The sequence below is a fragment of the Hyperolius riggenbachi genome, chromosome 4 (genome assembly GCF_040937935.1).
Source record: "Hyperolius riggenbachi isolate aHypRig1 chromosome 4, aHypRig1.pri, whole genome shotgun sequence".
NCBI lineage: Eukaryota > Metazoa > Chordata > Amphibia > Anura > Hyperoliidae > Hyperolius > Hyperolius riggenbachi.
In genome coordinates, this window is record NC_090649.1 from 128730010 (window position 1) to 128756451 (window position 26442).

At 45.2% G+C, this 26442-nt stretch overlaps 1 protein-coding gene across 1 annotated transcript in view; it reads right to left on the minus strand.

The window, feature by feature from the left end:
* Nucleotides 1-21109, minus strand: part of FARP2 (FERM, ARH/RhoGEF and pleckstrin domain protein 2) — a 150537-nt gene extending 129428 nt beyond the window's left edge. The window contains exon 1 of the mRNA XM_068280617.1: nucleotides 20984-21109. The gene's annotated coding sequence lies outside the window, so the exon portion shown is untranslated. The remainder of the gene's footprint in view (nucleotides 1-20983) is intronic.
* Between the last annotated feature and the right edge of the window lie 5333 nt (nucleotides 21110-26442).

The following is a 26442-nucleotide window of genomic DNA, read 5'->3' on the forward strand; positions in this document are numbered from 1 at the left end:
AGAACAATACACGAGCACCGAGGAAAGGGGGGATGGGAGGGGTTAGGGGGAAAGACATTTACATTTGGGCAGCATCACAAGGTTAATGCCCGATTTCATGCTGAAATCTATAGGGAATCTGCAGTGTATGGGCAACCAACAGATGAGAGTGAACTGTCTCTGGGTCGATCACTAGATGTTTGGGCATTTTTAAGTGTACCGGAGATGTGCACATAGCAATAAAATATACATACCTGGGGCTTCCTCCAGCCCCCTCCGGCCTGATCGCTGCCATGCCGTCCTCTTCTGGCTTCCCATTCACTCGCAATTGGCCCCGGAAAATTCTCCAGTCTGGGCCAGTTGGCGCAGGCGCACTCCCGTCGTCGGCAGTGTTCAGTGCCTCGCAGGTTCACAATGCTCTCGTCGACATGTACGCGTCAAGACTGTACGCACGGCCAGGCCGTGCATGCGCAGTTGGCCCCAGACCAGAGGACTTTCCAGGGCCAGTTGTGGGCAAACTGGGAGTCAGAAAAGGATCTCTGTTCCATTTACTCGGACTCTGTATTTTAATGTTGTTAACATGCTGTTTATTGTCCTAACGGGACTAAATATTGCTGATTCTTTGTTATAACTTTGACCTTTTTGTCAAAAACCATTGTCACCAGAAGAGGACGGTATGGGAGCGATCAGGCCGGAGGAAGTCCCAGGAAAGTATATTTTATTGCTGTGGTCCCATCTCAGGTCCCCTTTAAAGCCAATATCCCACTTGAGCCGGACCATCCACCAATGAGCAAACACTGACTAATTGACCAGCAATGAATATTGTACAGTAAGCAGTTTTAATAATTAAGTTACATTAAAGGGAACCTGTACTGAGTAAAATTATTTAAAATAAACACGAGGTAACTTCAAATGAACATTAAATAGTTACCTTGCCATCAGTTCCTCTCAGAAGCTCACCATTTTTTTCTGACAATGATCCCTTCCAGTTCTGACAACATTTTGTCAGAACTGAAATATATCAGTTGCTGTCAGTTATAACTGAGTGGACAACTGAAGTGACCGGTAATGTCCATGTTTCCCTATGGCTCAACTGGGTCGATGTTACAGTTTAACAGTGTGCTGACCAGGAAGCTGTTATGGGGTAATGGCCATTTTCAAAATGGAGGACGGAGAATTCCCTTGATCACAGTGGACAAACAGGACGCAGGAGAGGAGAAAGAGATTGAGGAGTAGACTACACGGGAGGTAAGTGTGACTTGTGTATGTTTATTTTGACTTAATTTTCAGGTCAGGTTTTCTTTAAGTAAAGTTCCTCTTTAATAGTCAAGCCAGCTTTTTGCTATACATTTGGAAGTCTGAACAGCAGAGGCAAAATAATGTTCTCCAGAGTTCCGGAGAAACTGTGCAGCAAACATTCTGCATGGAGATGGGGTTAATGCAATTTGTGTCTGTTCCACTTTCCCAGTTCACGACCAGTCAACTCTGCCTGTGTGGTGTAACCAAGCACTGTACAGTCCCTTATGCTGGGAATACGCGGGTCGATCCGGCGGCCGATTAGCAGACGGATCGACCCCAGCCACGTCACCGCTCGTATTGATTACCGCTCGTCCGCGCCGGCGCTTCCTTGTCAGTGCTTGGGGGTCGAGCGGCTTGATCGGGCCAGCTGAATATTATCAGCTTTATAGTCAGACTCGCACCTACTGTATGTCCCTTCCAACCACCTCTAAGCATTTAACTCCTACATTTTATACAGCAATCTAATGTCTTCCCAGTTATAGTACGTGAATGAAAATATACCAAGGGTGCCAGGATTTATCTGTGTGGCTCCATTGTGAATTGCTTAACTGGGCTCAAGTTCAACAAACTAACAGCTCGCTTTATCAAATAACTGCTCCAGACAACTGAAGTCTTTAGAAATATAGACAAAGACACGATTCTTCTAACTGACTTGCACAACACATGACCACTCTACAGTTCCAATGATCAGCAGCTTCCACATGTATGATGACTGCTTTGGATATTTCTTAATCAATGCATACAAAGGAGAACGTGAACTGAAAATAAAAGTCAAAATAACCATACACACCGGTCATACTTACCTCCTGTGGAGTCTACTCCTCAATCTCTTTCTCCTCTCCTGCATCCCATTTGTCCACTGTGATCAATGGAATTCTCCATCCTCCATTTTAAAAATGGCCATAACAGCTTTCAGGTCAGCACACTGTTCAACTGTAATGTGATTGTCATGTGTCCATTTTAAATTTTACTCGCTTCAGGTTCCCTTAAAAGGAAATCTGTAACAAAAAACTGCCCCTATGGGTACTTACCTCAGGAGGGGGAAGCCGCTGGGTCCTAATGAGACTGCCCCCATCCTCTTCACTCTCTGGGGGCTGCCAGCGCTGAATCCCAAACACCACGTGCAGCAATATTTACAATCTACACTCCTGCACAGCCGCAGTAACGGCTTTCCGATTGGGCTCAGGCAGAAAGAGCTGACCTGAGCTGATCGGAAATGTGATACTGCACCGATTGTAAATATTGCCGCGCGCTACTGCGCCCACGCACAGCTTGTCGGGGGATTGTCAGGGAAGCCAGCTCTGGATCTCTGAGGCTCAAGAGAACAGAGAAAGCCTCATTAGGATCCTGAGGCTTCCCCCACCCGAAGTAAGTACTCCATGGGGGCACTTTTATTTTTTTTCTTACAGATCCACTTTAAAGGAATACCCAGGTGAAAATAATCTGAAGAGTTAAACAACTGCATTTATTCTCCTAAAAATAACTGTACTTACATATTATACCGTCTGAAGAGTTTGCAAGTTCCTTGTTTAAGTTTTGTTTGCTCCACTACCAAGATTTAACCTTTTTTGATAAAAAGCTGAAAGTCCTGGCTTTCCATTACACCAGGTCCCGTGTCAGTGTAGTGCTACGTACACACATGCGACAACGATCGTTCGTTGAGGACGACGAACGAACTTTTAATTGATGAAAGAACGACCTAAGTAAAGTTAGTTTTAAAAGGTGTGCAACGATCTGATCGTTAGAACGAACGTTACATCACGTAAAGCAACTATTGCGCCTGCGCATAAAAATGAGAAGTTTCACGGAGAAATTGGGAAATGCGCATGTCAAGCCTAGTACGAACGACCGTTTCCAACGATGTACTACTTTTGCAAACGATCGTCGTTGGTTAAAATCTGCCAAGACAGAACTTTCTTTTGTAGCGATTTGGCTCGTTTGTCGTTTGCCTTAATAGTCGGTGGTTCGTTTTTTGTAACGATCGTCGTTGGTAAAGATCGGGGAACGATCGTTACAAACGACTATAGTCGCATGTGTCGCACCTTAATGCTCCATTGCCAAGTTAAAGGGTTTTGATGGAGGGGCGTCCACTGCATCTTAGCTGCACAAAGCATGATGGCAGAAGTACCTGTGTTGTGTCCGATTGCGCTGCCTGTTAATTTGCACACATCCTACACTCCCCAAATTTTCAGGGTAGGGAGGGGACCCCCCAAACGACCTCTATGCCAAATTGCAGTCACCGAGCCCCACTGGTTCAGGAGCTAGATTACAGAATCAGCAGGGCAGGGGGCTGCAATTTGGGTCCCCTCCCTACCCTGAAAATTTGGGGAGTGTAGAATTTGTGGAAGCTGAGATATTTAGTATTTTACCACCAGCAGCATCATTAGCTTCACACTGAGCAAGCGTGCTACTCAGTGTGGAAGGGCGGTTCCGGGCAGCGCAATCAGACATTAACTATACACCCTCTTCTCCTCTCAAGATGCAGGGGACATCACTCCTTCAAAACCCTTTAACTTGGCAACGGAGCATTAGAGCTAGTCCACACTAGGTCCGGAAACTTATCCTTGGCTGCGTTTTTTAGCCCTGATGAGTCCCCGATACTAAATGTTAAAAATAGCACTCGTCCTCACCCAAAAAAACAGATCCGTCTGCGTTTGCAGGGACCCGTTTTCAAAACCTGAACGGAAGGTCCGGAATTGCTGCATTTTTACCGACCACGGATACACGGATGGGTAGTGAAAAGCAATGAGAAAACACATCTCCATCTCCACAGGCAAAATAGCACCAAAAACTGATGAGAAAACGGATAGCCTGAACTTTATTATTGGCCCAAAAAATCCTCCCACTACCTTCCTAATGATAGAGACGTTTTCTGTCCGTTTTTTGGGGTAAAAAACTGAACGGAAACTGATGCAAAACTGATGCACTTTTTATGAAAGCGGATCAGTTTGTGGTCTGGTGGTACTTCCCCTGATCCCGGACTGCAGCGTCCGTCCTGCAACCGTGCCTAGTGTGGACCTAGCCTTACACTGACACGGGACTTGGTTTAATTGAAAGCCAGGACTTTCAGCTTTTCAAAAAGGGCTAAGGGCCCGTTTCCACTAGTGCGGTGCGAATCCCTGGGATTCCACCGCTGACAGAAACGCATGCGGATGCGATTCCGCGTGCGTTTTTTGCCGCGATTTCGCGTGCGAATTCGCATAGGCAGGGTCTATGCGAATTTAACCATGTCACTGCCTGGTCCAATTTGTATTACTTTGCGTGCGAATTCGCACGCGAAATCGCGGCAAAAAACGCACGCGCGTTTTCCCTATCAAATACATGGGCTGCGATTCGCCTGCATTCCTCACGCAGGCGAATTCTGCAGGCCCTACCGTGCAGAAAAATTCTGCACATAAAAACGTGCGTTTAAAAAGACAAGTGGAAACAGTCCCATCCACTTTCATTGACTAAGCGAATTCGCATGCAGGCCACGCATGCGAATTCGTCCTAGTGGAAACGAGCCCTAAATCTTGTTAGTGGAGCAAACATAACTTGAACAAGGAACTGCCAAACTCTTCAGACGGTATAATACGCAAGTACCAAAATAACTTTTGTAGATATCCCAGTTTAATTTTATATTTAAATCCAATTTTTAAGTTGTTACCGTTTCATTGACTCTGTTCAATGTCACATTCATTAATTTATGCTTAATTTAACACAAAAATCTATGAACTATTGACCCTTTTTAAATCTATTTCCTGATCTCAGTAGATATCTGGCTGTAATTAACTTTCTGGCTCTGAAGAAGCGCACTCACGGAGTAAGTATGTTCTCCCCGTGTCTGTGTGGGTTTCCCCCGGGCACTCCAGTCTCCTCCCACATCCCAAAAACATACAGATAAGTTAATTGGCTTCCCCCAAAATTAGCCCCAGACTACAATGCAAACACTACACGATACATACATAGACATAGGACTATGGTAGGGATATTGTGAGCCCCTCTGAGGGACAGATAAATGACAAGACAATATACTCTGTAGAGCACTAGGAAGATGTTGGCGCTATATAAATACTAAACAACAATCGTGATTGAAAGATAAACTGTAGAGTCAAGCCTCAGCGCCTATATGGTAAATCAGACCCCGCTGGGAACAGAGATAGCATGCTGCTCAGAAACAGAGGTATGCCACAAGGAGGCAAAGTGGAAGGACCACTGCATATAACAATGTGGACTGATGTCTCACTATTTGGAGGATTTCAGTGACAGAATACAACAAAGGCAGTTGCCTTAGTTCTACCATGACAGCTCCTTTTTATTGGTTCCCGATAAGCATTGCATGAGATCTGAAGCAATTTCCATGTCACAGTCCACAGTTGTGACCCTACATGGGGGAAGTCTTGTCATTTTTTTTGGCCCATTCTGCATCCCTTTTATACTATAAATACACTAAATAATTTCTTCATGAGATAATGGCATTGTGTTTATGAGGAGACACCAAGTTCACCCTAACCAGCATAGCTCTGCCAGCTTAGGTGGGACCATGTTCTCTGTTCCTCTTACCTTTGCCCAGACATGCCCCTGAAGACAGATTACAAAACAAAGGTGATTTTACTGTCTGAATGCTCCCGTGTGAATGACTGAACAACAGGAGTACATTTTTCATAACAAATGTACTACACTATTTAGCAAATTGCTCCCATCCTAACTGAGGCAGTACCTCTTTACCGACTTACAAAAACACAATTCACATAAACGAAGCTTTTGCCTTTAATCTATCTACAGTACCTGGAATAAGAAAGAAGTCTGTAGTCTGCAGGAAGTGTCCATTTCTAGTCCAGCAGCAAACCTCAAAGGAAATGGAGGCTGACATTTATTTCCTTTTAAACAATGCAGATTCCCTGGCTGTCCTGCTGAGCCTCTGTCTCGAAGGCTGGGAACACACTTAGCAGAAACGCTAGCATTGCGGAAAATGCAGCGTTTTTTGCCTGCAATGGTAGTCAATGGGCCGCATCAAAAAACGCATAGTTTTGTTGCATATTTTTCAAAAACGCATTTAATGAAAGTCAGTGGTGACGCAATGTAATGCGTTTTGTATGCATTGCTATATGCTTTTTTTAGGTTTTCTGATGCATTTCCGCTTCCTGTTGTCTCCCTAGGGATTTGCATAAAATGCAATAGAAAAATGCATGGAAAACGCATAGAAAACGCATAGAAAACGCATATGCGTTGTGTATATGCAAACCGCAAACACGTTAAGATACATGTAAAATGCAAGAACACGTGCGGAAAAAACGCACACAAAAAAAACGCAAAAACACACGACAGAAAATTAATCTGGCTTTGATGAACCAGGACTCCTAGGAGTGTGTAATGGGCTGAAAAGGACCAAAAAGCCTTCTTACTAAAAATGCTATGCAAAGCAGAATCTTGCCTTCTTAAAACAGAAGGTATTTGTGATTACTCAGGTTGGTAAGTAGGGAAAAGTACCAAAAAGTAGGGGAAAAGTATAGTCAACATAATCTGGAGTATTTTGTTGCTCAAAAGGAATTTTATTGATAAGGTGTGAAAATATCACCTGCCTGGACTTGGGCTTATTTTCTAAGAACAGTACATTAATGGCATTAACAACTTTTTATATGTCAAATGTTAATATGAACTCAGGAATGCTGGTCAATCGATGTTAAATAGCTGAAGCTTACCTAAAAGAGGGAAGCCTCAGGATCGTATTGAGGCTTCCCTCCCTGCTCTGATGTCCCCAGTCGCTGAGTGCTGCCCACCAGAAGATTAGCGACAATGCATTGTAGCCAGGGCTGTGGAATCGGTACAAAAATCATCCGACTCCTCAGTGTATGAAACTACCGAATCAGACTGCAACTCTGACTCCAGGTAACCAAAATGGATCTGACTCAGACTCCTTAGTCTAATACTTACCAGGGCTGTCGATTTGGTACACAAATCATCCGACTCCTCAGTTTATGAAACCACCGACTGCAACTCCGGGTACCCAAAATTGCTCTGACTCAAGAGACTCCAAAGTACTGATTACAGCTAATCATATTGGGGCCATACAGCTCTTCTTCCTCCAGCGTGGCTGCGCAATAGCCGACCCAACCTACCTGCTCAGTTAGCTGGAGTCACGTGGCCATGCTTCAGGAAAAAAAGAGCGGGCCGCGCTCAGCAACGGATCAGCAAGGGAAGCCTCAATAGGATGTTTCCATGTCTTAAAGGACACCAGAGCACAAACAGATGAAAAAACGGGGGAACAGGTATGTACGGGGTGAAGTCACATGCAAGCGCAGAGTGGTACCCGTACTGATGTACGCGTGCCGGCAGAGGATGCGTGTCATAGCACACGTGCAGCCTGGCCAGAAAGCCGCAATGCTCCTGACCTGGCCGTCCAAAAGACAGGGCAATAGCAGCTACAGGAGGCGGCAGAAAGGAGAACATGGGGAGCGGTGAGCATCAAGACAGCTCACCATACGTATACACCCGATTGGTTAACTGGCGCCTGCTGACCAAATAATGGTAGAAAATTGCTTAAGCTGGGAGTGAGCATTTGTGTGTGATGCAGCTCACCATACATGCCTGCTTCCCCAGTTTCTCATTTTGGGCTCTGGTAGCATTTAAGGTAACTATCGGATTTTGATCCCAGGGTTCGACTCGGGTTCATTTTAAAGACCGTCTGTAATTGCCCATCTTCTTTGTGTAATTCAATATATCTGCTAAGCTCATAATCATTAAGCACATTTGTTTGCTAATCATTACTCTGCTGTGCGGAATTAGAAGTGACAAGGTAAAGGTAGGTAGCGCTTCCTCACATAGGAAGTTTGTTTCCCATGAGAAAGTATTTGTTATGTAACACTGAACAAAACAAACCTAGACATGCAGATAGTGTAGAAAGTCTCCAGGCAATCTATTAGGCTTTATAATACCTTCTTCCACTTGACATAACATGCAGGGGCAGCCCATGCATTCTGCCGGCCCCTGTTTCTTCAGTGCCCCGATGAGTCATTTCCAACTGACATTTTCTGCATTCACTTTCCAAAAGTACAATAAGGACACACCTGTACACTAAGTATGGAGATCATAGCACAGATAGGCCCAGCTTTCTACTTTATCTTCCAGGGAAGAAAAAGATGCTTAGATACAAACCCTAGCACATAAACCACTTGGGCCTGGTGTAAAATTCTCTACAAGGAAAATATAGGCTTATACCATAAACATTGGGTTTGATTTACTAAGACTCTCTAAGGCTCTTTCCATACCACGTGTGCTGCTCTGCATCTTAAGAATGTATCTGGAATTGGTTTTGGCACATCCAGGGTCAGTGGTAGAACAATATAACATACAATGCACATGAAGTGGACTTGGACATAATATACATGAGCAGAATTACAGTAGCAGGAAAAATAAAATGAAAGGGGGCGAAGTAAAACTGGAGGGCTAGTCTGAAGTGCTGAATGACCGGAATGGCCATCTATGGCACTCAAAATCTACCTAGTGAAATCAGGTGCCACATGGCTCATCCATGGGGGGGTGGGGGGGATAGGTAGGGGTAGGTAGAGTTCCTTTGCCACAGACCTCAGGGAGGATTCGGGGGAGCACAGGGGACTCCAATAGAGGTGGAGTATGGTACCCCTGTGAGACAAAGACAGTGGTGGTGCCTGGCAGGTTCGATGCAGTGGTCATAAGGTTTGTATTGACCTGGCTTCCCTGGGGGGTTCCTCAGTGGAGGGGAGCCAAGCTTAGCAGGGGCGAAGGGCAAGTTTAAGGGGCAAACCTGATGGAGCAGGGCCGATATATGAGGGGACCAGGAGAAAAGCGGCTGACCGGGAGATGGTCCAGGCAACAGACTTAAAAAGGATGGGTCAAAGACTGCAATGATTTTCTATGAGCCAATCACATTTCATCTGAGTCTGTTGTGGAAAATTGTGACTGCAAACAATTATTAATCTTGTGAATTATTACTGAAATTATGCATATTATTATGTACTGCCACAGCACTTTGCCAAGTTCACAATCATGTCCATTAAAGGGGCCTGCAATCGAATTCCTACCAAGTCTTAGGTTGGGCGCACACTTAAACTATGCGAAATTGCTACTGTTGCAGTTTTTTTCGCCCAATACAAAAGAAAAAAGGTGAACAAACGTCTTAAAGTCCTTACTGTAACCTAAGGTTGAGGACCAATTAAGTTACCTACATGTTTAGGGATGTGAGAGGAAATCTGAAAACAGAAGAATAAAACACAAGCATAGTGCAGGTAGTGTCCTGGCACAGAATTGAATCTGGAATAAAGAGCTGCAAGGAGAAAATGCTATGCTCTATGCCAGCGTGCCAACAGACCCTGTCAGTGAAGACAGAGCATCTATGATTATGGATGCGACACTGACGAGCATAATGTGAAAAACAGCCTAAGGTGAGAGATCAGTGGAGAACCTGCGTTACAAAGCTAACCTGTCTCTTTTACAAGGCAGTCTGCAGCCATCGACTAGTGCGAAGCAACTATAATGTTGCTTCCTGTATGTTGCCAATGTTACACGGCTTGCTATAGCCAGATACGTTTAAAATAAGCATGGTCAATGAGAGGCTTAAAATAAGAAGTAGATGCAAATGTATGCAGCTTGAAAATTGACTAATCTAATGCAGTGACTTACTATGCAAAGATAACTATCCAACTAATAATCCAAAGTGCCTGGAGGAAACCCACACAAACATGGGGAGACCATACAAACTACATGCAGATATTAACCTAAACCTCTGATCCGTTTGCTGCAAGTTGAGAACGCTATTCACTGTGCTGCTGTTTGTTTTTGTTATTTTCTAACATAGCATGAAACTGTCTGGCCAGCCGTGTAATCCACCGCATCATTATCAGGTGCTAAACCAGGGAGATGCCCCAAGCAATTAAAATGCTCCTCTATTCCATGTGACTATCACAATGTATAACCAGTGAGTTTTCAAAGAAACATTTGCAAAGTACGGTAGAGTTGTGTCTAGTCACATGGTTATAGCGCTGCCTGTATTGCTGAACAACCACCAGAATGAGCAAGGACAATGCTAAACTTTACCACTTACCAAAGAATGTAAAGTGACAGAAATCTGAAAAGTCACTTAAATCCAACACACAAATTATTCTGCAAGAGCAAAATATAAACATTAATCTCATCTCAGTTTCCTGGGAGTACAACAAGGCTATCCCTTTCTGCAACATTTATACAGTGTGCTGAAATGCAGACACAACATGTAGACAAGAATGCCTGCCCCGCTCCACAATGCAGACCATCTAATTTAAGGGGCATGTCTGGCAAGGGCACAGACCGATTTAGTGACATTCACAGCCACTGATACAAGATAACATATTAACCTGAATCTAGTGCCTACTACTAAATCAACACATCTCCACTTTCACAACGTAGATCACAAGGGAGGCGTAACGGTTATTTTCATAAACATATGATTGGATTGGTTTCTGCTCAACTTGCAAAACATAACTGTGTGCAGTTCTACTATAGTCACACATGCAAACATGACTGAACAATCCTGGGCCAACTTTGCATGTGTGTGCACAATGTGTATTCTGTAGCACACTATACGGTTGATTCAATAAAGACAGCAGGACAGCCAGGGAACTGGTTCTGCTTAAAAGGAAATATGGTAGCCTCCATATCCCTCTCACTTCAGTTGTTCTTTAATGTTAATAAGTGCAGATAGCGCTAGTTAAGCTTACAGGCATTTACGCAAATTGCGTAACATGCAATATACATGCACCAGATTATGATGCTTGAGTAGCATGCAACATTTGGTGCATGCATTTAGCGCGTCACGCAATTCGTGTAACCTGCTGCGCAAATTGCATAATTGCTGGTAATGTTAACATGCGCTATCTGCACACATTAAGATTAAGGGCCCTTTCACACTGGTGCGTTGCAGTGGCCTGGTTTTGCCACAGACCGCCACGAAGCCAACGAAAGTCTATGTGTGACGCGAATGCATACCTCACTGTGCGACCTCAGCAGTGATGGACCGGAAGTCTATAGCCTGTCACGATGCGCGGAAGCGTATTTTATCAATATACTTCCACACACATTAATTCAGCGACAGGAAGTGAGCATCACTTCCTGCTTAGGTTCAAATCTCCTTTTTTTGTGGAGCCGGATGTACGGAAATGGCCATCAGGATCAGGTAAAATCTGTCAGTTTTCACAGCCAGTGTGCTGTAAACTATTAGTTTTTTTCATTTGTTCCTATGTAGCTGCAAAACCTTCCATTTCTGTTCCGCTGAGCGAAACGATCAGGAAAACTGGGTCTTGCTGCATTTTACGGAATCGTATGGCCGGTTCCGTTGGAAAACGCAGATGTGAACCAGGCCTTAGCCTGCTGCCAGATGGGGATTACCGCGTACTAACGTGGTAATCCCCGGGTCACACCACACCACAAATATTCAGTGTGAAACCGGCCTGAGGTTATTACCGCTGGCCCCCCTGGTAAAATTATTGGACCTCTAGGTTGAAAGTGCAAGTGACTTCTACCTCTAGGCTGAATGAGTCTTCGCCCTCCTCGGAAGTAGATGAGTCCACAAGTACTTCCACAAACAGGCAGATTCATACTGTACTCACACATGCACAATACAGATGTGCCTCTCTTCAGAAGTACTTGGAGATGTAAGTACTTCCAAAGCCTTCTGAGAACTCCCAAAGACACAGCCGGGGCAGCAATTTTAAACAGGAGACAGCAGTGGAACGAAGACCAGGAACGCTCTATGGGACCCAGAGCCTTCCCCCTCCATTGCTGAGTATCTAACTCATTTTTTGTTTGTTTAGCTTTAAAGCAGACCCAAACCAAACATTTTTTTAAATTAAAAATATTTAGTTGCACCACTCTGACACATACAAAGATAAATAAACACTCCTGCAAGCCTATGAGCATTTCAGTGCATACTCTTCTCCCTTCTCTTTTCATTACTAGGGTTATACAGGTGGCAGCCATTAGCAATTCCTCCATTGCCGGACACCATCTGCTCTACCAGTTTGCCGTATTTCGTCCCGGCAATTTGAAAGGAAGGGAGGGGTTTCTCCAACAAATGTATAATATTTTTTATTTGTCATCATGCAGCTGAAAAAAGGCTATTTATTATTATAATTTAGAAAATAGATTTTATTTCTGAAATCTTGTATTTTTAATTTGGGTCCACTTTAAGGTACTCAGACATTACTCGGTTTTCCATCCATCTACTACCCACACACACTACAATCGCGATCCAATGTGATTCTCCTTCACTAATCGACCTAAACGATGTTGTGCCCCCATGCTCTGAAACCAAAAATGGATTCGGTGTCCATACAAATCATGTGAACAGTAACCGATTCCTTTACGGTCAAGAGATCGTTTTCCAACTGATCGATCAAGAGAATTGGTCGAATCGACCGGATATCAGTCAATCTCCGTCAATCAAGCAGAATGGAACATAATCGATTCATCCCAATATGATAAAATAAATCAATTGAATGGTCGATCATACAGGAACATCAAGTAACATATGGGCAACTTTAGAGTTGCTTCACCTGTGGCACACACCTCCAAATTTTGAATAGCTAATGATTGACCAATTTTACTATAGTCATAGTCAGCTATAATAAAGATTGTATACACTTTGATAACCTAAAATGGTGTGGTCGAAAACTGAAGAGGCACTGCCTTTAAAACGAACCATTGATCCAAGTCAGACAATAGTGATAGCAGTGGGGATGGCAGCCGTTTTGCAGTTGCCCGCTTCCTCAGAGGCTACAGAACAGTGGTAAATTGGATGTGTGTATAGATTCAGTGTAGGTCCTCACAATATTTGAACTTCCTAAGCGGTATGCCCGACACTGTGTAGGGCATACAGCTCGCTAGAATTACAAGTCCCCCAGGAAGATTCTAATAGATGTAATGCCCCCACAAGCCTTAGGTAGCACTAGGCTAGCTAGTATAAGTAGCCGGGACCCTCCGGTCGCCGCCAATCCCCCAATCCAGCCACTTAATACATTACTCCACCTGGCTGTGCGCAGACTCCCCGCACAGCTCCGGTCTCCCTATGGGGAGGATCGGGTCTGCGCATGAGCTGTCCGGGGAGGCTACGCCGATTGCTGTAGCCAAGTTGGGTAAAGTATAATCGGGGGGGGGGAAATCTGCAGCAATCAGAGGGTGCCAGCAGGTTATGCTAGCTAGCCTAGTGCTAGCTAAAGCTTGTAAGCACATTACATCTATTAGAATCTTCCTGGGGGACTCTAGCTGCAAAACCTCATGAGCGGCGTAAACCTCAGGAGGTTATTCATCCGGAAATACTCAATAACTTACACGACAGTAATTAAAAAGGCGAGTTGGCAATGCAGAGGAGAGGTCATTTTGGTTGCACTTTTACTAGCAAAAAAACAAAAACAAATAAAAAAACCAAAACATTCAGCATCTTGCTAGATCTGTCCGCTGCCGTCTCTCTTGGCTGAGAGTGAGGGAGGGCTCACATCTGTGTTTGCAGGAAATACAGACGAGTCCTCATTCATTTCAGTGAACAGAGCTGCTTCTCTGCCCAGCAAACCCCGTCCACATCAAGGGGTTGATTTATCAATCTGCAGTAATATTACGGGCACACGCATCTCATGGCAATATTACCTGTAGTTAAGCAGGGAAGTACCGCGAGATATGCTAGTAGCGTGACCACTACTACAGTAACGCATCGCACCCATTACCATAGTAACGGTTGCACCACTGGAGTACCGCGGGTCACATTACTACTGTATCTTGTGGTACTTCTGTGCGTGCACCAGAATATTAATGCGGATTGATGAATCAACCCCCAAGACAGCAACCAGTAAAGACACTTTGCACACTGGAGTGTCACTGGCCAGGTCTGTGATAGTCTCCAGCAGGTTTTGTACTGACAAGCCATTTACAACTCCAGCCGATTCACTGTAGCATTATACACTATAGTTACTCCAGTGATGCACTGTCACTGAAGTAACTAAATATTTGGAACACAGCTACTTGAAATCTGTCAAAACTACATCCAGAAACTTGACGTGTAATCGATTTCCCAAGAACACAAGCCTTTAAAGAGACTCTGTAACATCAAAAAGATCCCCTGGGGGGTACTCACCTCGGGTGGGGGAAGCCTCGGGATCCTAATGAGGCTTCCCACGCCGTCCTCTGTCCCACGGGGGTCTCGCTGCAGCCCTCCGAACAGCCGGCGACAGACCCGACTGTCAGTTCAATATTTACCTTTGGAGGCTCCAGCGGGGGCGCTGTGGCTGCTTTCGGCTCGGAACTAGATGGAAATACCCGATCTCCGTCGGGTCCGCTCTACTGCGCAGGCGCCGTAGACTTGCGCCTGCGCAGTAGAGCAGGCCCGACGACGATCGGGTAATTACGCCTACTTCGGAGCCGACAGCCACCAGAGCGCCTGCGCAGGAGCCGGGAAGGTAAATATTTACGTCGCCGCTGTACGGAGGGCTGCAGTGAGACCCCCGAGGGACGGAGGACGGCGTGTGAAGCCTCATTAGGATCCTGAGGCGTCCCCCACCCGAGGTGAGTACCCCCCAGGGGACATTTTGATGTTACAGTTCCTCTTTAATGTACACCTGTGTTTATGTAGAGGTTATTAGTGTCAAGCGTCAAGTCCTGGGGCGGGGTTTTGCAGGAGATCACGCGCATCTCCGCTTGAATGCGGTTCGCCGCTAGGAGACTGTTAGACAGCAAAACCGCCATCTATTTACTGTGTACAGAGCTGCCGTTCCCTCTGGAGGCAAAAGAGCAATCGGCTCTCATATGGTGCCTATGACAGCTGATCGCTGTCATAGGCTGGCGGAGGGGAGGGAGGGATAGAAAAATAATAAAAATAGGTTTATTTAAAATAAAGTGGCCTAAATTCCAAAAAATAGCGTGGTCACTATGGGGGTGTAAGCCTACGGTCCTCAGGTGGTTAATGGCTACAAGACAAATTGCGATCAACCCAGCAAATGCTAAACAGGGCTATGGAGTTGGTACAAAAATCCTCAGACTCAAATTCCCACTCCTCAGTTTATGATTCTACCAACTCAAGACTCCTCCAATTTGCATATAACAATGCTGTAGATTAAAAGTATTTAACATAAAAAAGACATTTGATCACATTTTTTATTGGTTTATTTCATTTTTGTGGACTAAGCACTGCTATTACTGTATGTATAAGTTATTTATGATTTCTATTGAGAAAAAGAACATTGGTCCATGCATTCTTTCCCAACTCTGACTCCAGGTACCAAATAATTGCTCCGACTCCTCAACTCCACAGCCCTGGTTTAAAAATGTGGTACTTTTGCGATACGGAAATCAGGAATTCGCCCATAACTTACAGTGTGCTAAATGAGGAGCTGCATATAAAGGAAGCACATATCCTGTATATCTAGGGTAGTCTGCCACAAAATGTAATGCTCATGTACTGTTTTCATACTCATCCCACCCACCAGAAGCCCCTGTATTGCCTCATCGGCCCGCCTACTATCTCTGCATATAGCTTGTTATTCACAGTGTCAGCCTAAGGAACAAGCACAATCTGAACAAGTGACATTAATTGGGAATACATTTTTAGAGCTCATTCGCATTATCAGGTTGCTGTTACAGTAGTTTTAACCAGGGCTGTGGAGTCGGTACAAAAATCTTCCGACTCCTCAGTTTATGAAACCACTGACTCCGACTCCAACTCCGGGTACCCAAAATGGCTCTGTCTCTAACTCAGACTCCTTAGTCTAATACTTACCAGGGCTGTAGATTTTGTATAAAAAAAATCATCTGACTCCCGAGTTTATGAAATCACTGACTCCAACTCCAACTCCGTCTCCACAGCCCTGGTTTTAACACACACTCAAAAAAGCTCAAACCCACTAGCAGACTTTTCTAAGCACTAGTGATTTGAAAAGCTTTTGCTAATGCAATCAGGGCTGTATAGTCGGTACAAAAATCATCAGAATCCGACTCCTCATTTTATGAAACCACCGACTCCAACTTCAGGTACCCAAAATTACTCGATTCGACTCCTTGTCTAATTTTTGCAAAGGCTATGGATTTGGTACAAAAATCCTCTGACTCCGACTCCTCAGTTTATTGAAACCACTTACTCTGACTCAAAGTACCCAAAATTGCTCTGACTCCTCGACTGCGACTCCACAGCCCGGAATGCAATGCTAGTGGGTTCCAAGCCCAATACTGAGAGCCCATGTTTATAAATACTCTAGCTTGCAGCCAGGAAATTGGTTTTACATACACGTTAAAAAAAAGTGGCCACTGGTGTGCATGTTTCAGGGCTCGTTTCCAGTGGGCACATATTCTGCTACACTGTGCATTTGTGATTTGCACTGCTAGCACTTCTCCATGGGATACTATTATACCCGTTTCTACTAGCGTGTTTTCTTTTTCCTAAAACACAAAGAACTACTGCACACACTTTTTTTTTTAAATACAGAAAACTGGATGCGGTTTTATGCAAGGTGACTGACAAGATCCTTTTCAGTGAAACGCAAATGCACAGTAAACTGTATGTAAATGTGTGCCTTTACATGTTGTTCTGATGGAAACAGGGCTTAGTTCAAACAAAGACTATGCATTGAACATTCTTTTGACCAATTGAATAGTGTCACTGTACCCCAACAGGAATGGGGTTTCTCTGTTGGTTTCTCTGTTGGTGGGTAAACAGTCCAATCTGTAATGCTGCCTGGACAGATTCTGTCAATATGCAGCGACCAAGTCACTTGACACCTAAAAAGGTAGCCATACATTATGCAATGTTTTTAATCAATAGGATGTCTAATCTGATAAAGCCATCAAATAAAAATGAATGCCTCTTTCAACTGATATTGATCAAAATACTAAGCAGTACTAATTTCTGGGTAATTCCTTTTTTTTTAGTATAGCACTTTTCTCTGTTGGACTCAAAGCGATTGCGAGGCAGCCACTAGAGCGCAGTCAGTAGGCAGTAGCATTGCTGGCTTACTGAATAGTAAGAGCAGAGATTTGAACTCAGGTCTCCTACGTCAGAGGCAGAGCCCTTAACCATTACACTATCCAGCCACTCCTTGTGCCTTTTTTTTCCAGTTGTGTACTCCGACCCCTACTACCTGATGAAGCGGGTTTAGACCCACCAAACGCGTTGTGAATTAACCCTTGGAGTGTACCAATAAATATATCCTTTTTGTTGAATACACAGCTTGTTGTGTCTGCTTATAGGAGGTAAGTCCACCACTACCTCCCAAGCATTTTTTAAACCTTTTAAAAATTGTTCTTATCTTTTTGGCGCCTCTGTTCCAATTACAATACATAGTATATCCACCCTTGGTGGAGGGGGATACCCCTTTTTCTTCACGTCTACAGAGAGCGACTTCTTAATCCTGAGTGAGGACAGGCTAATCTCCTCACCTGCTTATACAGTGGTTGCCTGGAGGTAACCCTGGTTTCTGAGTATACATTTTACTCTTTTCCATTACATCAATTGTCTTGACTTACTACCCTATATTGGGCTCTCGGTTCTCTTTTCACATATACTCCTGTGGGCAGTGTATCCACATAAAATATGTATGCACCGCACATTTTTGTTGCCAGAAAAAATTATATATATTATATATTTTGTGTACAGCTGTAACCTACATCAGTGTCGTCCTTTATTGTAAAATCGATCAGGACACTGTCGTGCCCTCCACAGGGTGCCAACCACACGTTCTCCCTCCTCCACTGTACCCTTAGAACAAAATAGCCGGAAAAGCATATTGGAAGTTGGAACAGTGAACGTTCCAAAATGATCACCAAAAACAATCAGGAATAACTGTTTTGGGCAACAGATCTTCTACATGCATATGCAATTTAAAGTGGATCTGCGCTCTTCCACAGGACAAAAGCAAAACAGAGAAAAATGCACCCTGTATGTATTTAGAGAGTTTAGCCTGTCTTATCCACCCTCATTTGTGTCTAATCACAAGTTGTAATTTGATCTCTCCCGTGTCACCTGACTGCCACGGCTTATTTGAAAGCACAGGAGGTTAGCAATATGTCTGGTTCCATGAAAGCAGGAAGTAGAAACACTGGAGATTAAATGCAGTATTTGTATCAGCTGTAAAAGAAATGTTTTTCTTTAAAGGTTATTATGCTGTTGCGTATCTTTTAGAGCAGAGAGGAAGCTCTGAGTTCAGGTCAGCATTATATTTATGTACTCTAATTTAAACTTAGCTGAGGCAGTCACTGCAGACAGAATCTAGCATGTGAATGGTATGACAGATCTTTAGCATCATACGAGCGACCATCAGGTGCATTGTTCTTACACTCACCCGACCTACTGTAAGCCTTATGCCACGCATCATCCTTCCTCTTCCCTCCATAGTAACCAACCTGCTTGTAATAGCTTTGGTTTTCAAATGTCACCTGAGGAATCCAGGCCCTATCAGACCTCAGATAAGAGAGTCTATTATTTTCATAGTTGCTAGGGCAATGTAAATGCCATTCTTCTCTAGAAGGCCAACTCACACTATAAGCTTGGCGCTAGCAAGCTAAACTGCACAGCAAACGCTCATACACACAAGCAACTATTAGGCCCAACTATCATCTAAACTTGGTCTGTTGGATAGTTGGGTGTGTGTATGCAAGTGCTGTGGAGTCGGAGCAATTTTGGAGTACCTGGAGTTGGAGTCACTTACAGTAAGTATTAGAAATCTGACATTACCGACAGATTTTGGGCTAGTCCATCTCTTCATAGGGAATTCTCAGCATTGCCTTTATTCTTTATAAAGACATTCCCTGAAAAAGATTTATACAAAGATGCTGCCCAGCCTCCGTGCTCGCTGCACACTATTTTGGCAGTTGGACAGAGCAACTGCCATTCACTAAGTGCTTTAAAAAAAATAAAGAAAACCCTGAGAACTCCCAGATTTGAAGATAGGCTAGTCCAAAATCAGTCAGATTTCTACTACTTACTGTAAGTGACAGCAACATAAGAGAAAAGGAAATTATGGCCTATTTTACTCTGGAAGAAACTTCTTATTTGTTGTATATATTTACATGTATTTAAAATTTTACGATCTTCACGAAAGAGGTCCGTTAAATTAAAAAGTGCTTCAAAGTATTCATTTAACAGCAAACCTGAGCCCCCCCCCCCCCCCCCCCCAAAGGTTAGATACTTAAGAAGAGTCCTCCTCAACCCCACTGCCACTGGGCAGGACCCTATTCTAGTTTGGGGCCGAGCTCCACCTTTGCACACGAGCGCGGCTATAGTAAGGCTACGCAGTAGTACCGAGCCACTCATGGGCGAGTGGCTTTGACTTACTGCACAGGCATGGCCGTAAACACGTAGGCGCAGTGCACTCACACTCGTATATGGCAGGGAGCGCAGCCACGAGATTATATACAAATGATTTATTGCAGTCTCTTTTTTTTTTACATCACATCGGGCATTTTAGCAGCGTGCACACATTATTCAACTAGTGTACCTTAAACTTAAAGTAAACCTGAGAGGAACCCAACCCCCCCCATAAAAAAAAAAGATACATACCTGGATCCCTCAGAGGCTTTCCATAACCTCCCCACCCCTACCACCACTGCCTGGGACCCTCTTGAAATTCCCATCCACACTCCTCTTCATCCATCAGCACTACGTCCTTGCCTGCGCAGTGGTATAGAGATGCACAAGTGGCTCCGACTCATACTCGCACAGTGTGCCTGGCTCGTGCATGGAGAGCAGCACGGTCGCAGTCACATTTCCGACTCTTGTGGGAAATGTTCCAGGGTTCTGCTCACGGCAATGGCAGGAGGATGTGGGAAGCCTCTACAGAGTCCAGAGGCTTTTCTCTTCTTAGGTAAGTACTAGTATCTGGTTTTTTTTATTATTTTATTTAGACTCCAACACACTTTAAGGATAGTATTCTGCCTGAGCAAGTATAAGAAAAAGAGTTGTGAGGGCTGTGGGCCTTCCAGGAGTTGGATGTGGGTGAAAGGACAGACCACTAAGTTAGCAGTAATATTGAACGATTATGAAACAGAAGGGCTGGGCGAGAAACCAAACATTATCATACACATCAGGATGGCTAGCCCACCAAGGCAGTTAATAGTGGCAGTTATCTCACATACTTCCTAGTCTAAACTGAACAGAACATTAGGTAACATTCTAATCTGCCACAACAGCTTTGATTACCTTGTACAGAGAAAAGCCTGGTCCATAGGCTATGGAATGGGGCAATACAACAATGGTCACTGCCTTGTGGGACATAGCAGTGACTTGTCACTCAGCCTCCTATTAGAGGGCTATGGCCATCCAGTCTCCTGTGACATGGAAGAAGGCAGATCCTGCAAATGCAATCTACTCTATGTTAGAAGTGGTGCAGAATCTCCCTGTGAGGTTTCCTGCTGGGTTCCCTAAAGGAGATTAGCGCCCATCACTGGACTTTTCATTAAGTATAAAAGGAATAATGGAAAATGAACATGCACACCAAATTAATAACAATAAATAATGGAATCTAACCAGATAAGTGTGCACCTCATGGAGTGATAGGCTGGACTCTCGCCTGTGCATGTTTCCTGAGGTGCTGCACACAGAAGCCCTGCAGACTTAGCTGCACTGTGCCTGCTGGCAGGGGGTGGGCTTATAGTTACAGGGTGCAGCATAACATCACATCTAAAGCCCAGGTGAAGGTCAGGCTGCAGGTATAAAACTCTGGGATAGAGAGGCCACACCTACCTGGAGACCCCAGCCGCGCCGCCGCTGCTCTCTCAACTCTCTCTACCGAAATCCCAGCCGTCCGTAACCGTTGTACTCAGGATTGGCCAGCCACAACAGCATCAAGAGGTGCGGCTAGTGGGTGGGTGTGTCCCAGCACAGATTAGGGCGCGGCTATAGGCGTTCCTGCTACCTCCACAACGTTCTACAGCGAATGTGGGAGGGACGTGCGAGATGATTGGCAGTTCATCAACCATCCTGTAGGCAGGGCCAAGGATTGTGCTGACGTCACGATCTAACTTTCGAAAACTTTTCTTATTGGTGGGTTACGTGGCGAGTAGAGGTCGCCGTGCTGTGATTGGTTTTTAGGTCGCCAAGCAATAACACGGTAAATAACGTGGAATCCGCTGCCAACATTGTTGTTGAGGGCAAACAAGAATACAGGCAGTCCAGTCCCTAACAACAGGTCTCGCTGTAGAACATTATTTGTAAACTGAATTTGTAAATTCAATGAGCATTTAAAGTGTTTTAAACTAGTTCTACCAGATTATACAATACTGTAACATTTAGTAATTAACACAGTGATGTCTATTTTGTACATGCCTCTTGTACATGAAGAGTGGGAGGCATTTATCAAGAGTGTCTGAGACAAATTATTAGTAGGTGTTTAGAAATCTGTGCAGAACTGTCTCAGGTGCCCATACACGATACAATAAAAACATTTGATTTTCCAGTTCATTCGATCTAAATGCTCAAATTAAATGAAAGTTGTAAATATTTTTTTTTTTTTTTCGAGAAAAATCTGAATGGATATGCTGGAAAAATCTTTATATTCGATCTAACAGAATAATCAAACTAAATTATCTAATTGAAAAAAAATGAAAAATTGTACCATGTATGGGCGCTTAACCTCCCTGGCGGTTTATTAAAATCTGCCAGGGGGCAGCAAATACGTTTTTTTAAAAAAAAAATGTTTTCTTTTTCATGTAGCGAGACAATGTCTCGCTACATGATAGTCGCTGCCGAGCGGCATCCCCCCAGCCCCTCCGATCGCCGAAGGCGATGGGAGATCAAGAGATCCCGTTCAAAAAACGGGATCTCTTGGAGGGCTTCCCCCGTCACCATGGCGACGGGGCGGGATGACATCACCGACGTCGTGACGTCAAAGGGGAATCCGATCCACCCCTCGGCGCTGCCTGCCACTGATTGGCCAGGCAGCGCACGGGGTCTGGGGGGGGGGGGTATAGCGGCGGATTGGCGGGTAGCGTCGGCGATCGGAGGTTACACGCAGCTAGCAAAGTGCTAGCTGCGTGTAACAAAAAAAAAATTATGCAAATCGGCCCAGCAGGGCCTGAGCGGTGCCTCCCGGCGGCATAGCCCGAACTCAGTTCGGGCTTACCGCCAGGGAGGTTAAAGAGAACCCGAGGTGGGGATCTTAGAGTTAAATCTATACACAGAGGCTGGGTCTGGCTATAGTGCCCAGCCTCTGTTGCTAGTTGAATCTTCCCTAAATCCCCCCTGCGCTCTACACTAGCCCATAAATTACAGCCGCGCTGGCGACACTGAGCGTGTCGCAGCGGGCTCTGTTTACCATTCTAGTGCCACTCATGCCGCTCCCCCGCCTTCTGCAGAACGCCGATCCACGTCCCTTCCCTCGCCGCTGATTAGAGAGAAGGGGTGCGGGTGGGGACCGGCGCTCTGCAGGAGGTGGGGGGAGCAGCGTGAGTGGCACTAGAAAGGTAAACAGAGCCGACAGCACAGCTGTAATTTATGGGCTAGTGCAGAGCGCAGGGGGGATTTAGGGAATATTCAACTAGCAACAGACCCAGTAGTTCTGCGCATGCGCAGTACAGCCCGGAGGACGTCCGATGACGTCAGCGCGCCCGCGTGGGACGCAGAAGAGCCCGTCCTTGGAGCGCAGAAGAGCCCGACCTGGCAGCCGGCCTGGCCAGGTCGGGTCGGCCACCGAAGACGACCGGAAGCCTCTGGAGCGGCGGTGAGGGCACCTCCTGCCTGCCACGGGCTGGAGGAAGCCCCAGGTAAGTGGATAGGGATTTTTATTTTTTTACAGGTTTCCCTGAACCTTCCCTTTAAGAAATCACTAAATAGTGCAGATTCCTTAAAGAGAGTCTGAAGCGAGAATAAAACTCGCTTTTTCCCTTATATTCAGCATGTTTGCCCCTGCTAAAACGCCGCTATACCGCGGCAGAACGGGGGTCCTTTACCCCCAAATCCCCTCCGTGCTGTGCGGGTAGCGCTTCCTGCTTGAGGCAGGGCTAACGGCCGCAGCCCTGCCTCTCAGTGCGTCTATCAGCGCTGATCGCCACCTCTCCCCCGCCCCTCTCAGTCTTCCTTCACTTCAGCCCGAAACCAATTTTCACATATAGGCACTGCTCCCATTCATTCGCCAATAACTTTATTACTCCTTATCACAGCTAAATGATCTAAAGTATATATTGTTTTTTTCAGGACAAATTCGGCTTTTAGTGTGTGTTAATTTTATTTAGTAATCACCTTATTTTGTATGCATTTTAAAGGGAAAATAAGGGAAGAAATTGAAAAAACAAACTATTTCTCCATTTGCATCCATTATAGCTTTTTATTAAAGAGACTCTGAAGCGAGAATAAATCTCGCTTCAGAGCTCATAGTTAGCAGGGGCATGTGTGCCCCTGCTAAAACGCAGCTATCCCGCGGCTAAACGGGGGTCCCTTCACCCCCAAACCCACCCCCGCAAAACTTGGTCGTCAACTTGGTCGTAAATTTTCTCTTCCTGGAGGCAGGGCTAACGGCTGCAGCCCTGCCTCTCAGCGCGTCTATCAGACGCGCATCGCCGCCTCTCCCCCGCCCCTCTCAGTGAAGGAAGACTGAGAGGGGCGGGGGAGAGGCGGAGGTACGCGTCTGATAGACACGTGTGAGGGCAGGGCTGCGGCGGTTAGCCCTGCCCCAATGCGGAAGCGCTCTCCAGCTGTACGGAGGGGATTTGGGGGTGAAGGGACCCCTGTTTAGCCGCGGGATAGCGGCGTTTTAGCAGGGGCACACATGCCCCTGCTATCTATGAGGTCTGAAGCGAGATTTATTCTCGCTTCAGACTCTCTTTAAACAGTGCTGATTAGAAGTTAAACCCACTAATTTTATTTGCTCATCCATCCTGGTTATTGCAACATTTAGATTGTTTCTAGCACAATGTATGGTGACAATATTGTATTTGGAAATAAAGGGGTCTTTTTTCTGTTTTTTGCTTTCTCGTTGTACACCATAAATGATTACAAGGCCTTATTTTAAAAAATAATAGTAATATACCCTCATGCATGGACACTTAAAAAGCCAGGTTAAGGTAAGGTAACAATATATGTTGTTTCTTTCATATTCTGTCGCTTTGTTTTCATTTTACAAGTCTTCTATTTTGGTACAGATTATGCAAAATTTAATTTCTATTGATTCAGTTTGTGACTAAAAAAATAGCAGAGACATGGGCCTTAAAGAGAAACTCCTACCAAAAATTGAACTTTATGCCAATCAGTAGCTGATACCCCCTTTTACATGAGAAATCTATTCCTTTTCACAAACAGACCATCAGGGGGCGCTGTATGACTGATATTCTGGTGAAACCCCTCCCACAAGTAACCCCTCCCACAAGAAAAGTTCAAACTTTTGTGGGAAATGGCTGTTTACAGCTGTTTCCAACTGCCAGAAACCATGCAGCAGCTACATCAACTGCCAACAGTAAAATGTTCACTGGAGTTCCTCTTTAAACTCTATTCTACCACTCGTCACGGTTAAAATGATACCACGTGTGCCTCATTTAGTAGCAAACTGGTGGTGCACTCTCCACAACAATAGTGGATAAATATATTCGTTCAGTTAGGCTTAAGTGGTTAAACTGTTAATAGGAGGCGTTAGGAAGGTCTCTCAGGCAGTGCATTGTGTGAGGGAAATTGCTGTTGCCGAGGGAACCAACACATTTGCTGTCAGCAGGCTCCGAGTGAGGGGGGAGGAGCACTTCACAAATCATGGCTAGCCTGCGCTGCTGCACTATCTGGAGAACTGCTACCAGCAGGCTCCAAGGAGGAATTCAGCAAAGGGGAAGAGCACCTCACAAATCATGTCTAGCCTGCACTCTGATATATCTGTAGAACTGCTATTAAAGAGAACCTGTAACAAAAAAAAAAGTTCCCCTGGGGGTACTCACCTCGGGAGGGGGAAGCCTCAGGGTCCCAATGAGGCTTCCCCCACTCCTGTAGCTGCAGGTAGTCCAGCGCTGGCTCCCCCAAAGAGTCCCGGAATCCTCCCTCAACAAGCCTGACAAGCGCTGATTTATTTACCTCTCCGCGCGGAGATAGGCGAAAATGGCCGATCTCCGTTAGGTCCACTCTACTGTGCAGTTGCAGGAGACTTGCGCCTGCGCAGTAGAGAGCGGCCCGACGGAGATCGGCTATTTTCGCCAATCTCCGTGCGGAGAGCCAAGACTGCCTGGAGCCGGGGAGGTAAATATTTACATTGCCGCCGTTCCGGGAGGATATTGGCCGCCGTGGGACCGAGGTGGACGGGGGAAGCCTCAATAGGATCCGGAGGATTCCTTCACCCGAGTAGCCAAACAAGCATTTCTTAATCTGCTACAGTTTAGGAATAGATTTGCATTTTACTTAACTGTAGTGCAGCTCTAGAAATCCATGCTAAACTGCCGGGATTATGTAGGATTTGAGAAGTTTCTTGCCACCATGCAGAACAGTTCCTCTGCTAGTTAGAACAGTTTTAAAAGAAAAAACTGTCGGTAATGCTTTGATAAATCTGGCACACATCTCTGAAATGTCATATGTCAAGCCGTTAGTAAGTAGGAAACTGGGCACTAGTCTTAAAGGAAACCTTAAGTCACAAAAAAAAAAAGTTTTAATTACCTGGGGCTTCTACTGGGCCCCCGCAGCCGCCTTGTACCTGTGCCATCACAAAACGATCCCCTGGTCCCCCACAGTGACCCAGTTTTGATTTCGGCGACAGAGTCAGCCGCTGGCTAATGCACCTTCAAGGCCCTGGCAACGCCATCGGGAGCGTGATAGAGGATATGCGCACCCAGGCGCAGTGGTCGGCGTCTGGCTCGGTTGCCAAAATCAAAACTTAGTCACTGCAAGAGACCAGAGGATCATTCTGTGACGGCGCGGGCACAGGGCAGCTGCGGGGGGCCGATAGAAGCCCCAGGTGAGTTAAACGGTTTATTGTTTTTATTGTTTGTGACTTTTGGTTTCCTTTAAAGGATATAAGAGGCACATTTTCTTAAAGGATATATGCAGCAAATTACATAAAATTAGTTTTACTTACTTGGGGCTTCCTCCAGCCCCTAGAAGCCTGTGTCCTTCACCGTAACTCCGCTCTCAGTCAGTCACCTGGGGTCCCCTTTCGAGAGGGAACTTCCAACCAATCACCTCAGCAAGATTTCCCTACGCGGTCATTAATCATGCTAAAATCGATAAGGTGGCAGTTCACA